The following is a 13,937-nucleotide window of genomic DNA, read 5'->3' on the forward strand; positions in this document are numbered from 1 at the left end:
TCCCTCGCCTCGGTAACAAGATTCATACATACATACTTACTCGTATACAGTTATACACATACATTACATACTCTAGCTCTAGGCACAGTGTAAAAAAAACGACGCCTTTGATTTTTGCGTAAATGCCGACACCGTACAAGAACACAGTGGGGTTGTCACAGACTTTTACACAACTGCCCAAAAAACTGCACATTTCAAATAAGTAGTACCGAACTACTAACAATGGCGATGTATGCAGCTCGGGTGCGCGAAAGAATCAAATAACTATTTGTGGCTTTCCATCAGAGAAGGGTCCTTATGCTTCATGTGCAAAAAAAACGTTTCTATCACAATGGCTGTTGTAATTTCTGATGGAATGGCCCTTATTGCACTTGAAGCATAAGGACCCTTCTGTGGTGGAACGCCACATTTATTCATAGCCTTCATAGGATTACATTTCTATAGGATTCGGCAGGTTTTTCTATAAGATAAACCAGTCGAGTTAAGACACTGCATGTTATACTGCTTGTGTTGGTGGTACAGTCACCATCAGATATATCGGAGCAGCCGAGGTGCTCACAATCACAATATCTGAACACGCACTCTAACGCCTTGACAATAGAGTCGTGTTCAGATATTTGTGAGCACCTTAACCGCTCAGATATATCTGATGGCGACTGTACACGTGGCTAGGCAGACCCCTGGGACTCGTGGGAGCCTTTTGTAAAATGTATGAACTGACAGCACTGTGGTAAAGTGTCGGTGTTAATATTAAAACTTTCAGGCGAGTAGCTTTTATCAGCGACGAAATTACATAAAGGAGGATAACGCACTTTAGAAATCATATCTTGATTTGGTATTGGTCTGATACGATATAGAAAACGCTAATCGAAATTTATGTAAATAGTGTACTTTTTGTATGAGTTTTTCGGAACTTATGTACGGAATATCATTTGATATTCAGCTTTTCGGTGAAGGAAAACATCGTGGGGAAACTTGCATACAAATGCAAAGGTGTATGTGAAGTCCCCAACCCGCATTGGGCTAGTGCGGGGACTATAGCCCAATCCCTCTTGCGCATGAGAGGAGGCCTGTGCCCAGCAGTGGGACGTATATAGGTTGAATTATTATTTTATTATTATAATGTACATAAAGAACTATGAAGAATATTACTAGGTAACCCCAAATTAAAAATAGGAACCTTAAAAGAAAAATTGAAAGAAATATTGTTAGATAAATTCGATAACTCCATAAAACAATAGTAGTAAGTACTTATCCATAATGTATACAGCGCCACTAGCCACCTGTATTTTTACGAGTTGTTAGTTTAAAATAAAACATAGTCATTAGTGTAAGGTAGATTTTTAAGCACCGCTGTACTCCTGTCCCGCGCCCGCGCCACCAGCGATGGCTCACTTATCCAATGTCCACTTATAATATACCTATAGGTACTTGATAAAAAAAAAAAGGACTACGCTGGGACGGTAGGACAGTGCAAAAATTATGTACCTGCTTTTGATGTATAAAAGAGCGAGCTCATCGCCAACAAACTGCTCCGCAGTTTGGCGAAACATTGTATTATGGTGCACATGTTGTATTTTCCATGTTATTATCAATAAAAAAAATAAAAAATAAAAACTGATGGCGTGTCTATCTTGGCTACGGTTCCAGTAAATAAATAAAATAAATTAATATTTGGAGATAATCTTACACAGATCGACCTAGCTCCAAAATAAGTAAATAATAGTAAGTTAAGTAATACTAAACACTAAGCGCCACTTGCACCATCCCACTAACTCGGGGTTAAGCGGTTAAACCATTAACCCAGTGTCAAATTGTATTGGTAACCATGGTAACTCCAGGTTTTACCGGTTAACCCCGGGTTAGTGGGATGGTGCAAGTGGCCCTAAAGAGTCCAAAACAATGTTTTATTTCCCCAGCAACCGTTCATTTTCCATTGTCTCTCTAGAGTTATTTATAGGTTTAAATGTTTAATATTCTCCTTCACAACACATAATAGCCGTAACAGGCAATGGGAACACTCATTCAACTGTTTACCGTATTTTTGAGCAACAAATTCTAAATTCAAACTGGTTTTTCAGTGGCTGTTATGGCTGTTATGCGTGTACCCTGCAAATGTTCTAAAGTGGTTTTAAACATTTGAGTGTTTTCTGTAGGTACTTAATTTGTTAGAAATTCGGTAGCAATTCTAAGAAAGTTCTTAAGTACTCGGGAGAATTCCAAATTAAAGGAAACATACTTATATGTTTTGACTGTTGCTTACTGCTTTGTGTTTGGTTTTGTATTTGTGTTTTTTTTTTTATATTAAAATATATTAAGTATTGTTGATGAAATTGTATGTAGTTTTTTTTTAGATTTTAGGTATTTATTAATATTTGACAAATACATACATACATATTTGTTCCTGAAATATGCAGGTAAGTACTTCATAAAAAAAAATCCATTTATTTTAGGCGTTCAAATTCAAAGGGTTAAGTTTTGCAATTCTAACATGGGCACCGATAAACCCTTTTATTGCATAATAACACGTTAAAGAGATGACTTGCCAAATATTTGAGTTGAGGGAATATCGACGTTCTTGGATATTGTACATATTCCCATTTATTTGGAAACGCGGGCGAATCAGATTTTCGACCCGCCAGTTTAACGTGATCTTATAACCACAAAATAAATAACTAGGTACAGAAGGTTCACTCTCTAACAAAACGCGTCTATGACGACAGATATGACCGCCAGGTGGCGCTAGCGCGAGCAGGCATCTGTTCCGTGTTCCGTAGCGGTGCGCGGCAACTACTATGGCTAGACACCAAAATTGGTGTGGGCCGCATGTACTTGTTTTTACATGATTTTGACCCATGTTATTTGACTGATATGTGTTAAAATTGTTAAATAACAAGCGAAACCGTCAACGCCATCTAGCCGAGAATAGGCCAAAGGTGTAGACGCTCTATCCAAAAATCATTTTTTCTTGATTTCCGAGGCACTTTTTTTTATTAGACTTTATTCATCTTAATATACGGAGTTATGCACTACATGTACTGTACTGGCGCAGTTAGTGTTAATATAGAAGTTTTAGTAAACCATATAGCCGCGAAATGTGCAGTTTCGTTGTTATCTAGCAAGTTTCCGCGCGAAGAGACAATTCGGCAGTTTCGCGCGAAGCGGCATAGTTACTTAGCTATAAACTGACACAGTCAATATGTTAGAGCCCAGTGAGTTTAAAAGTACAAGCGAAAACCTTGTCTGAAGTATTTTTAGAAAGTGGAGGTTGAAATTATTTGAAAAACCAACTGATTTTGTTATAAATATATTAATATAATAATATAATAATATTATTTAGTTTTAGTCTTAGGCTAGGCTTTTTACAATATGAGTATAAAACATTACAAAATTATATAAACACATTATAAAAAACCTAACCTAGGGTGCCGCCGGCAGCGGGGCAGGGCCCAAGCTGCCGGTGGTCAGGGCCGCAGAGAGAGGAACCGGCGGACTATCCGCGCCGTGTCCAGGATCACCGCCTTCTGCATCTGACCCTTGATCCAACCACCTAGCGAGAGTCTCTCAAGGTGTTGGTCGAGACTCTTCGCTATGAGACCGTTCGCTGAAACGACTATCGGGACAATGATCGTCGAATCAACATCCCACATGGCGGTTATCTCGTGAGCCAAGTCTAGGTACTTACTGGACTTGTCCTTCTCGGCTTTCACGAGATTCTCACCATGGGGGATGGTGATGTCGACGAGCACGGCCCGGCGCTGCGATCGATCTATTATCACAATGTCAGGCTTATTGGCTACAATAGTCCTGTCAGTGATGATAGATCGATCCCAATAGAGCGTGGCACGACCATTCTCGAGAACTGGCATAGGTAAATACTTGTTAGTTACATATTATTATTATTATTATTTGTATCTCCTCGGATTTCAAGGGCCTATAAATACCGGTCTTTTGATAGGCTTGCGTGGGGATATAGATCCAACACGTAGAGGCCCCTTGGAGAGCTTTAATGTCATGTAGAACGCCTGCTGGAACCCGTTCACAGGTGCAACAATAGACACCCATGAACCGGTCGCAGCAGGCATTGGGACTATTGTAGAAAAAGTGAACAGTATACCGGTCTATGGATTGAAGTTTGGGTGGACAATGAGACTGGGCTATTGAAAAGAAGTCCGGACACCTGCCATAACAATGCTAACACACGTTATCGAGGCAGGTGGTGACTTGCCGCTTATTAGATGGGCCCCTGAAACTGCCGTCGTGAAGACGACCAGGAGCAACACCGGTGTGAGCGGCTCAGGGGTGTCGAGAGGTGTGCGCCGCTTTCTACCCAGTGACTGATTTTAACAGTCACTGTGCCAACTCGCGTCTTATGCATCTTTCACTTCCACCCCTGGAGCATATAGCTCTTACGACTTACGACTCCCCTCTGGACGGCCAATGAAGGCAAGCCAGAGCTGAGAGTCATGCGGGTCCCCTTGGGGTCCACTCCGACCGACGAAGACACGCCGGAGACGGAGACCCTGACCGACTCTCTGGAGCACTCGGGTCCGTGGGGTCGTCACTCCCCAACAGCTCGCCACAAGCTGCCCTGCGGGCTTATTATTATTATTATTAAAGCCTTTATTATACGAACTGTTGACATTTTATGTAACAATTATTAATATTTATTGTATGTTTCTTCCATATGCATATTCGTAAGGTCTTTTTGACCTAGGCCTCTTCCGAATCGCCTTTTTCTATTATATTTAAGTATTTGTCCAACATTTTTTTCCATTTTTGTCTGTCTGTTGCCATTTTTTTCCAGTTTTTTCCTATTGTTTCTATTAGGTCTTTTTCCCATCTTGTTTTTGGTTTGCCTTTTTTTCTCTTACCAATCTTTGGATTCCAATTTGTTGCTGTTTTTGTCCATCTGTTATTTTTCATCCTCGCTATGGGCCCTGCCCAATTGTATTTTTGTTTCAGTATATGTATATAGGTATATGATATATGAATATAATAATATTAAAGGACGAATATTTGTGTATACAGGGTATTTTTATAACATTGACTTTTCGAGGTTATTGAGATTCTGAACAACTTGAAAAAAGTGTCCATATCATACATAAATAATTTTACTATTAGTAATATATAGAATATTATAGGCAAGATAGTAATGAGCTTTCAGTGGCGAATTGTCCATAGAACTAGATTTCCTATGTCACGTTTGACGTTACCAAGCGATCATGACCTAGGCCAACTTTTTCTTTGTAAGTTTTTAATGTAAGTATTTTATTTAATAACGTTTTTATGCACTTATATTTTGTTGCACCAAATAAAACATAAATGTGAGCACCTGGCCGCATCGATATATCTTATGGCAACTGTACTTAAGTTATAATATCTTTGTAGCTCCAAAGATATATGTAACTCCGTATAAGATAAGTAAAGTCTAAGGAAAAAACGTGCCTCGGAATATCAAGAAAAAGTTATACTCGAATAGATGGCGCCACACCTTTGGCCTATACTCGGCTAGATGGCGTTGACGACACCGTTTGATATTTAACAATTTTTACACAATATCAGTGAAAGAACATGGGTCAAAGTACAGCGTTAAAAAATATATTTATATATATATATTTTATATTTTTATACATTTTAATTTTTACTGTGAATTACTATTTTTATTGTAAATTTACTATGACAATAACCCTCTATACTATCTATTCTCTGGTAGCTCATAACAGCTCTAGTTTCGATGTTTTGTCCATTACCGAGAAGACAAGAAAACGTGCGTGTAATGAAACGTACTTACTGTGTAGGTAAGTGTGCTGATTGATGCCGACGCGAAATATCTTACGTACCGACTGACAGCTACCGTTGTGCATCCGAGCGTATAATCCACTGGAACTAGTGCCGAAGTTGCTCTTAACTTGTGTTTATTTTTCAACGCTTCAAATTTCTTAAAGACACTTATATAAAGGCGCCCGCTTACTATCAGTCCGCCGGACGATATCGGCCTGTCAGTTGTTCGGAACTGTCAAATTTTGTTCTGACAGGCCGATATCGTCCGGCGGACTGATAGTCAGTGGGACCCTTAAGTTTGTAGTGGTCCTGCATACAAAACTGGTGTTGTTGCTGGGTTATTAATGTTAGGATCCCGACAAAAAATAACATGACCAATTTTTTATGTCTGGCAGTTTTCTCTGTATTTCAGTCATGTTATTTTTAATATACCTTTATCATAACTCATAACACATTACGGTTTTTACTGCAAGGTTAGGTCGAGTTAAGTCGTATGGACCATTCTCACCTTTGAAAATGTCTACATAATAATTGATAATAATTATGATTTAAAAGATACCAACTAGAACTGAAATCACTGCAATGCAACGCCTTCATTATACAAAGCTGCAAGAGCAATAATAAAAAAACGGGTCACTATGTAAAGAAATATCCATGCAGTGTTTCTTTTTCATGCACTTGATTATACAAAAGGTCACCGGAAATTGTAAGTGTAACGACATTATACATAATATACTTGCCAGTTACAAACCTGAGAATTCGGCGTTTTGTCCGCCGTGGGAAACCGGGTCAGTGTCGCTGGTTAATCAGGAACGTGATACGAGTTTTTGTCGTTCACTTGCTTTTGCTTTTAGAATGTCGGTGTAGTATAAAGTGTTAAACTATTTTTACAAATTATAGTTTGATGTGTAACGCTGCCTTAATAAGTCATGTAGGGCAAACCTTAGCTTTTGCGGTGATACTTGGTAATTCGGTGATACTACGTTATTATCTTACACAGCTCTCACCATGATGAAATACAAGCTATAAAGGGCCTATAATATTTTGGCCTGTCCGTTAGAACAAAAATTTGACAGTTCCAAACAATTGACAGGCCTCTATCGTCCGGCGGACTGATAGTCAGTGGGCGCCTTAAGGTCGATGGCAGCTATCAGTTTTGATGCTTGCAATCGGGTTGGCAGCGTTTGAATTGCTTACAATTCACCATTGTGAGCTTAGCGTAAGATAATAACGCAGGATCACCGAATTACCAAGTATCACCGATAAGCCAAGGTTTGCCTACAGTCTAGTCCAGTGGTTCCCAAAGTGGATTGGGCTCCGACGGACATACCCGGGTACAAACTTGATGCCATAGGGCACTTTCTAGCAGCTGTTTTTCTCTAAAGGTCGATATTCGATATCAGATCGGAGAATGTGAAAACGATTTAAAGTGCAAAATCTTACTCTCAGTTTACGCACTTCTCTCATACCCTCTAATAAATCTACCACAAACCGCTCTTTCGATCATCCTTTATTTTACCGCATAAGGCGGCTGCAACTTTCAACCAGACTGGCAACCAAATTTAAGTTTTATACCTTGGACTTAGGTACGGTTGTCGTACTTGTCGTATACTTGATCCGGGTGAATCTCGCACATTGGTAGGATTCCTTTGGTAACTGTAAAAAACTACATCGCGTTATTCAAAAGCTTCGAGCTGCTTTTTAGAATAAAGACCCATGCCGATTTGATGTAAACTTATGTATTAAGATTAAATCATTTTACGGTTTAGACTCACTTGTTGTGTTGTGTTGTGTTGTTGTTGTGGAAGCCTGTGATTCCTCAGCAGAATGCCGGTGAGTGTTGTGACAGTGTAGTGGACATAGTGAGTTCGCGCTGTGTGGCGCTACAAGTGTTGGGTGACCCAAACACAAACACACCACTGTGCCCGCCTACAACGATAGCGCAAGACCTCCCCCAACCGGCTTTCTCAGCACGCGCGCAGCGAGCGACGCGGCGCGCGACAGCGGCAGTACGCAATAAACGGTCGTCGTGAACGCTGCTCGCACTATTAGTGCTTGAGAAAGGAGACCTAGGCTCTCCGAAACATGTCGCGCGAGTGACTAAAACAAGTGAGTCTAAACCGTAAAATGATTTAATGTTAGTATGTCTCACAACAGTTTAAATTCGATTATGTATTAAGTATGGGTGTATGGAGTCGCTAGTCAAAATGTAAAGCGTTCTAAATATTTCGTGGCATCATACACAACAGCTACCAGTAGTGCAGTATAGTTTTTGACAATTCGTAGCGCTTTTTAAGGCTCCGAACCCAAAGGGTAAAAAAGGGGGGTCCCTTTTTCACTATTACTACGAGTAAGACTCCTCTGTCCGTCTGTTCGTCTGTCTGTCACCAGGCATCTCATGAACCGTGGTCTAGCTACAGTTAAAATATTCACATATGATGTATTTCTCTTGCCGCTATAACAACAAATACTAAAAAGTACGGAACCCCGGAGCCCGACTCGTATTTGTTTAGATCACATACGGTTGCCAAAAATGTAATTAGCAATATTTAGGACTTTCTCTAAATAAATAAAATAAATAAAAATACGTTTATTACCAGACACAAAATAATACAGCAATGGAAAAAAAACACAGAAACATTATGGTGTACGTAACTTAAACTAAAGTTAGTAGATTTTTTAGTGTTTGGTGAAAGGATACCAGTCTCAACATATGCTAGGTCAGCTGGTGACGCCCAGCGTTGATTTTAAGACTGTTACACACTGTTCTGTTCTAGTAACTTCATCGATTCGAAACTTGATTTCTTGACTTTCGTTCACCTTTCGTTCAATAGGTTTAAAACACACCTTAAAATGCATCACAAATATCACAATGTATTTCGTAAAGTAGCAATGACCGTCGTAAGTAAGCTTCGTCACTACTACGTCAAAGGTCAGACCTTCGGGTTTACGCACGCGTCATTTCTTTCAACACTCTTTTCTAACAGCAACATAATACTGACCTATTAAAGACTTTATTTATACGCCATAAGGTTCACGAATTGTTAAATGTGACTACCGGATCTGCAGCTTTCGTAACGACTGTAACAAAATGCTAACTTTAGACTTCGTCATCGTAACGCCTTTTCTTGAAAGCGTACGTCATAGGTTTCGAAATTAAATTATACAAGGTAAAGGCCGTGTGAGTCCTGGGGCCCGTTCATCAAAAGCTTATAGCTAGTAATACAACTGGAATTTTGACAGCTTTGGTAAGAAAGGGACTTGCACTTGTATTACAAGCTACAAGCTTTTGATAAAAGGGCCCCTGTTCAATAGGATAATGTGCGTTCGTTATATTAGCAAGCATTCAACTAGCAGTATTATAAACGTGTAACTCTGTAATACAGCATATTCATACATACATACAGACTCTGTATGTATGTATGAATATGCTTTATTGTAGGTACAAAAAAGAAACACAAGAGACATAGTTAAAGAGAAAATTAAATACAACAAAGGCGAACTTATCCCTTAATGGGATCTCTTAAACTAGAAAATAAGTCAAAATTGTATATGCTCTATAAACATACCTATATCTATGCGTGTCAGGTACACCTGAACATCCTACAAGAAACCGTAGAGCTTTTTTCTGTTTTATGAGCACATCTTGTATTAGATTATTTTAAACCGGGTCACTCACGTATTCACGAATAGTTCGACATACTACTACTACTAGCTTAATAATACGTGAGTGACCCGGTTTAAAATAATCTAATATTTTTGAGTCTCACGGGAGTTTTATAGTCACATCTTGTATGTTTATGCCATGTCTGTTTTCCTAGGATAGCGGTGCCATCATATAGCGGCCGTTTCCATACAAAACTACGGCTAAATATAGATGGTGTAGTATTTTGTATGCCGCTACCTATATTAGCTACCTACCGCTACCTATATAAAAATACCTAAGTTACTTTGTTTTGTAATTACAACGTGATGTTGCACCGCCTACAAGTTATCTGCTTTGCCCGAAACTTGACTGGTAGAGAATGCCTTGTAGCATTAAGTCCGCTCTTTGTACGTTTGTATTTTCTTTTGTGCAATAAAGATTAAATCCACCTTCCATTGTGCATTGTGCATGTATTGCATTGTGCTTTTTCCATTTTTTCCTTTAATATAAAAATTTTAAGATTAAATAAATAAATAAATATATGACGGCACCGCCATCCTAGGAAACCAGAGCTTTACCCCAGACTTCTACGCAATACCTCATAATCGAAATATGCATAATAAACCAAACCATTTTTAGAGTGTCACTATTGGAAAACTGGAAAGGTTCTTTAAAGCATAACAGGCACTGGCCATCCATTCACCAAATCCACCATATATCGAAAAGGAAAGAGAACAAAATAAAATCGGCCCAAAAGGTTTACCATTCAAATTGGATTTCTAATCAAAATAAAATACCGTACCGTAACTAATGTCCGTGGTTTACAAATTATATATGTGTAACAATCACATATATTTTCATTAGAATACGTCTGTCGAAACCTCAGGTCGAAACATACGACAATTTGGAGTGTTGAAAGACTAGATTACATCTATCGTTGCCCGGTCAACGACTCTTGCACCGAGATGACGACTACGAAAAACCCAGCTAACTTTATAGTAGCCCAAGTCATTTGGTTACTTACTGTGGTACAGTCAGCTTCTTACAGATAATTTTGAACGCGATAGAGATATTTGGAATAGTATTCCAAGGTGGCAGATACTTTTAATGCGTTGTTTCATTCGTTACTATTGATGCTGACTATACGTGGTACTTTACTGGACCAACCACACAAATTACTTGAAATTACCAGCAGGAAAATTTAAATGCGAAATATAGTAATTTTCCAAAAGGACTGTTTCATTTACCACGTTTACCTACTCTCGTCTAGCATCTTTTATGCAGGTGTTAATAATTGTGCAAGCATCAAAAGTAACGGATGAAACGAATACGCGTCAAAAGTATCTTCCATACCCTAATAGCTTAAAAGAAAGACATCAGTCTCACTATGAAGAACAATTAGACTTTGACAGATAATTAAGAACGTGAACTGTAGAGATAGGGAACTTGGAAAATAATTCTAGGATGGTAGATACTTTTTGAGCAATGTTTCATACGCTACTTTTATAACAGGTGTTAATTGTGGGCTCGAATCCCAGCGTCGAGTTTAAGTGAAAGAGTGAGATATTTATTAAAGATTAGATAAGTGCATGCTTAGGATAAATTATAGTGCTTAAATAACTTAATAATTAATAATCTCTTGATTAATTATTTGGAAATTGTTAACATAGCTCCCAAATTCTCGAGACCAATACCTACCGTGTAAATATCTGCTTTAGATTAGACAGTCTCTATGTACCTACATTGTATAGATTCTTCAGCAAACCACTCGTAAAAGTTTGAAACGTTTCTTTAAATACAACCATTTAGTTTACTGACAAGTTGCAGACGTGGAAATACGAGAAATTCGCCAGGTGCAAAGAAAAGTATCGCCTGTTACGTAGAAAATTCTATACAGTAAAATCTAAACGCACTTTAAAAACGTCTTTAACGAAAATCTCCTTTAAATACGCCTAGTAAACTGAATTCAGTTTTCTTGCTTAATGAGATGTCAGCGCCAGAAGTAATTTTGTGAACATAGGTTACGTCGCGCCTTTAGTGCTGTTAATTATCACCGATTTATATTTATAGAAACCAGAGGTCAAAAATTGAATGGATATGTTTGACCACACGCGCCACTTTTCCTTTCCAAACAAATCTGGCGCCTCCAAAACCGGTCCTGTCACTTTCCTCCACAGATAACAAGCGAATCATCTGGCAGAATGACTCAGAACGATAAGTTTTTTGTGTGCTTTCTCCCCACACCTGTCCGAAAGGGGAACGGGCGGATCACGGATACACTTTCCACTGAGGAAATGGGAGCAGAGTTTTGCATGACCTTGATTTGAGCGGGCGAGCGGTTGTGCCTTGTGCCAGTCTACTCGACTCGACACACTCGGCTCGACAGTCTGCAACTGACGCCCGGCCCAGCCACGCGCGTGTTTGTGTCAAGATTTAACGCCGCGAGTGATCGTCTTACCGGTGTTGTGCCAAAGTGACTAAGTGATTTGTGGAACGTCCAGGATACCAGGAAAACTGGAGCCAAATAAAACCCCAAGGTTGTTTATGTTTTTGTTTGTTTTATGAATGACTTGGTCGAATTCGCGGTAAAAAAATGTGAAAGCTGAGTAACGTAGTGCCGTGATATGGTTACGGTGGCTGGTTAAGCATTAAATGATTCATTGGTTTATTTAGAAGCATGTCTGGTTGGGTGTAATGAAAGTCCTGATGTTTGCTTGTCGCTTTCGCTTCATTGGTGTTAAGACAAGGCCTATCAGTTTAACCATTTTACTGCTAATTAGATACTCGAACCTAACTACACTTAATTTAGTGAAGTATTCATAAAATTACTAGCATGATCCATAAAAAAAAGCAATAAGAATTGTGAAACGTTGGTGCGTTTGTTAATCCAAAAGGAAGCCGTAAAATTTCATTTCCGTTTATAACACGATGGTGGCAAATAAATGTAAGGTTTACCATCAGGTAGAGACGGACCAAGCTAACTCTGCATGTCATTAACAATGACTAGTGTGGCAATGTCGTCATTAATGTCAGATTTCTATGAAAATATGACGTATAGTCAGGGGTGCGAAACTCCTCCTTTCGGGTATTCTCGGGTCCGTTCGGCTCAGCATTGCTCCGAGCAATTATTAGGGTTGACACAACTTGACGTCCCTTTGCGTGCACGACCACAGATAAGATAATGACTTGAATTTTGACAACCCTAAATAGCCGAAATGAATAGTGCCATATATTAGAAAGGGACAGCATGATTCGTCCCTGAACCACTGTCAAACTTAGGTTTTGTAGGAAGTTTCGTTTCTGTACGGTAGTACTATTATTTATTCTGCGCTATTACCTCGCAATGAGTCAATCGTCGCTTAGCGCTCCTAACACGTTACATCAGAGCAGCCGATTCTGTTTGTTTACAAAAACTCTTGCAAACGTTGCATTATTATTTATTCTGTGGTCGTGACACCCCTCACTGATCTATTCAAATCGGTGCAATGTTAGCTTGGACGGACTCTAGGCGATTAGGTCAGACAGATAAGTGAACATTGTAGCCTATACCACCGAATAAGTGATAGTACTACCGTATAGCCCGTACCCGGAGCGCCCCACAGGATAGCCCAAGCGTCGAGGCCGAAGGTCCGGAGCGTCTCACAGGATCGCCCAAGCACGCGAGGCCGAAGGCCGGAGCGTCCGTCCCACAGGATCGCCGGCAGGATGCAGTGTTTGAAGAACACGTCGGTTAGGGTTGCTCATACTATTCTTCGTTAACTCGCTCACCCGTGCTCCGCACAACCGGGCCAGCTAGCGGATGCCCTAACAACTGTAGGCTTAGCACAGGACCTACGCGCAGGTACTTGCGCGCGAGATAGACTATCTGTCTTTTACTAACTGAATGAATTAAAGAGGGACGGGTAGTCTATCTCACGCGTGGAATGATAAGCGAATTTTCAGCGCAAAATACTGTAATCTAATTGTAAATATGACTCATTTTTCGTCCTTAATAAGATAAATAATAATGTAAACATGTTGTGTAAATAGGTACGTCATGGGGGTGTGAAATCTTTTGAATAGACAACTAAGGACTTTCGTCTTCGCCTTAAAATGATTTAAATTCCATAATTCGCTCCGATTATGCGAAAGTAAACTTAAAATTAGCTTTATACCGAAGCGATAAAGCTCTTATTTTCATCGCCGCCACATGCGGAATTCCTATATCAAGTGGTAAGACAATTAAATAGGACAGGGGTTCCCAATCTTTTTTAGTCTGCGGCGCACTTGCAAGTTTAAAATTTAATTTCGGCGCCCTAACCTACGAGAAGCCTGAATGCTGTTCTAGTAACTATTGGAGTAATTAGGTGCACAAGTTAATCAGTTCAATGATTCACTTCTGCACCACACTCTTTTTTCACAATAACTTTCTGCAAAATATATTTGATCCAATCTGTTATTTACTTATTGTATATAGGTATTCATTCCCTGATTTAAGAATTTTAGGCATTGCCTTTCATATAGAAGT

General features: G+C 39.4%; 2 protein-coding genes across 2 annotated transcripts in view; both read left to right on the plus strand.

Annotated features, from left to right (window-relative positions):
* The window catches only part of LOC134748361 (ATP-dependent Clp protease proteolytic subunit), a 249,647-nt gene that overhangs the window by 53,467 nt on the left and 182,243 nt on the right, over positions 1-13,937 (plus strand). The gene's annotated exons all lie outside the window — the stretch shown is intronic.
* Positions 11,815-13,937, plus strand: part of LOC134748339 (papilin) — an 87,047-nt gene continuing 84,924 nt past the window's right edge. Inside the window, exon 1 of the mRNA XM_063683109.1 lies at positions 11,815-11,967. The gene's annotated coding sequence lies outside the window, so the exon portion shown is untranslated. The remainder of the gene's footprint in view (positions 11,968-13,937) is intronic.

This window comes from Cydia strobilella, chromosome 16 (assembly GCF_947568885.1).
Source record: "Cydia strobilella chromosome 16, ilCydStro3.1, whole genome shotgun sequence".
Classification (NCBI taxonomy): domain Eukaryota; kingdom Metazoa; phylum Arthropoda; class Insecta; order Lepidoptera; family Tortricidae; genus Cydia; species Cydia strobilella.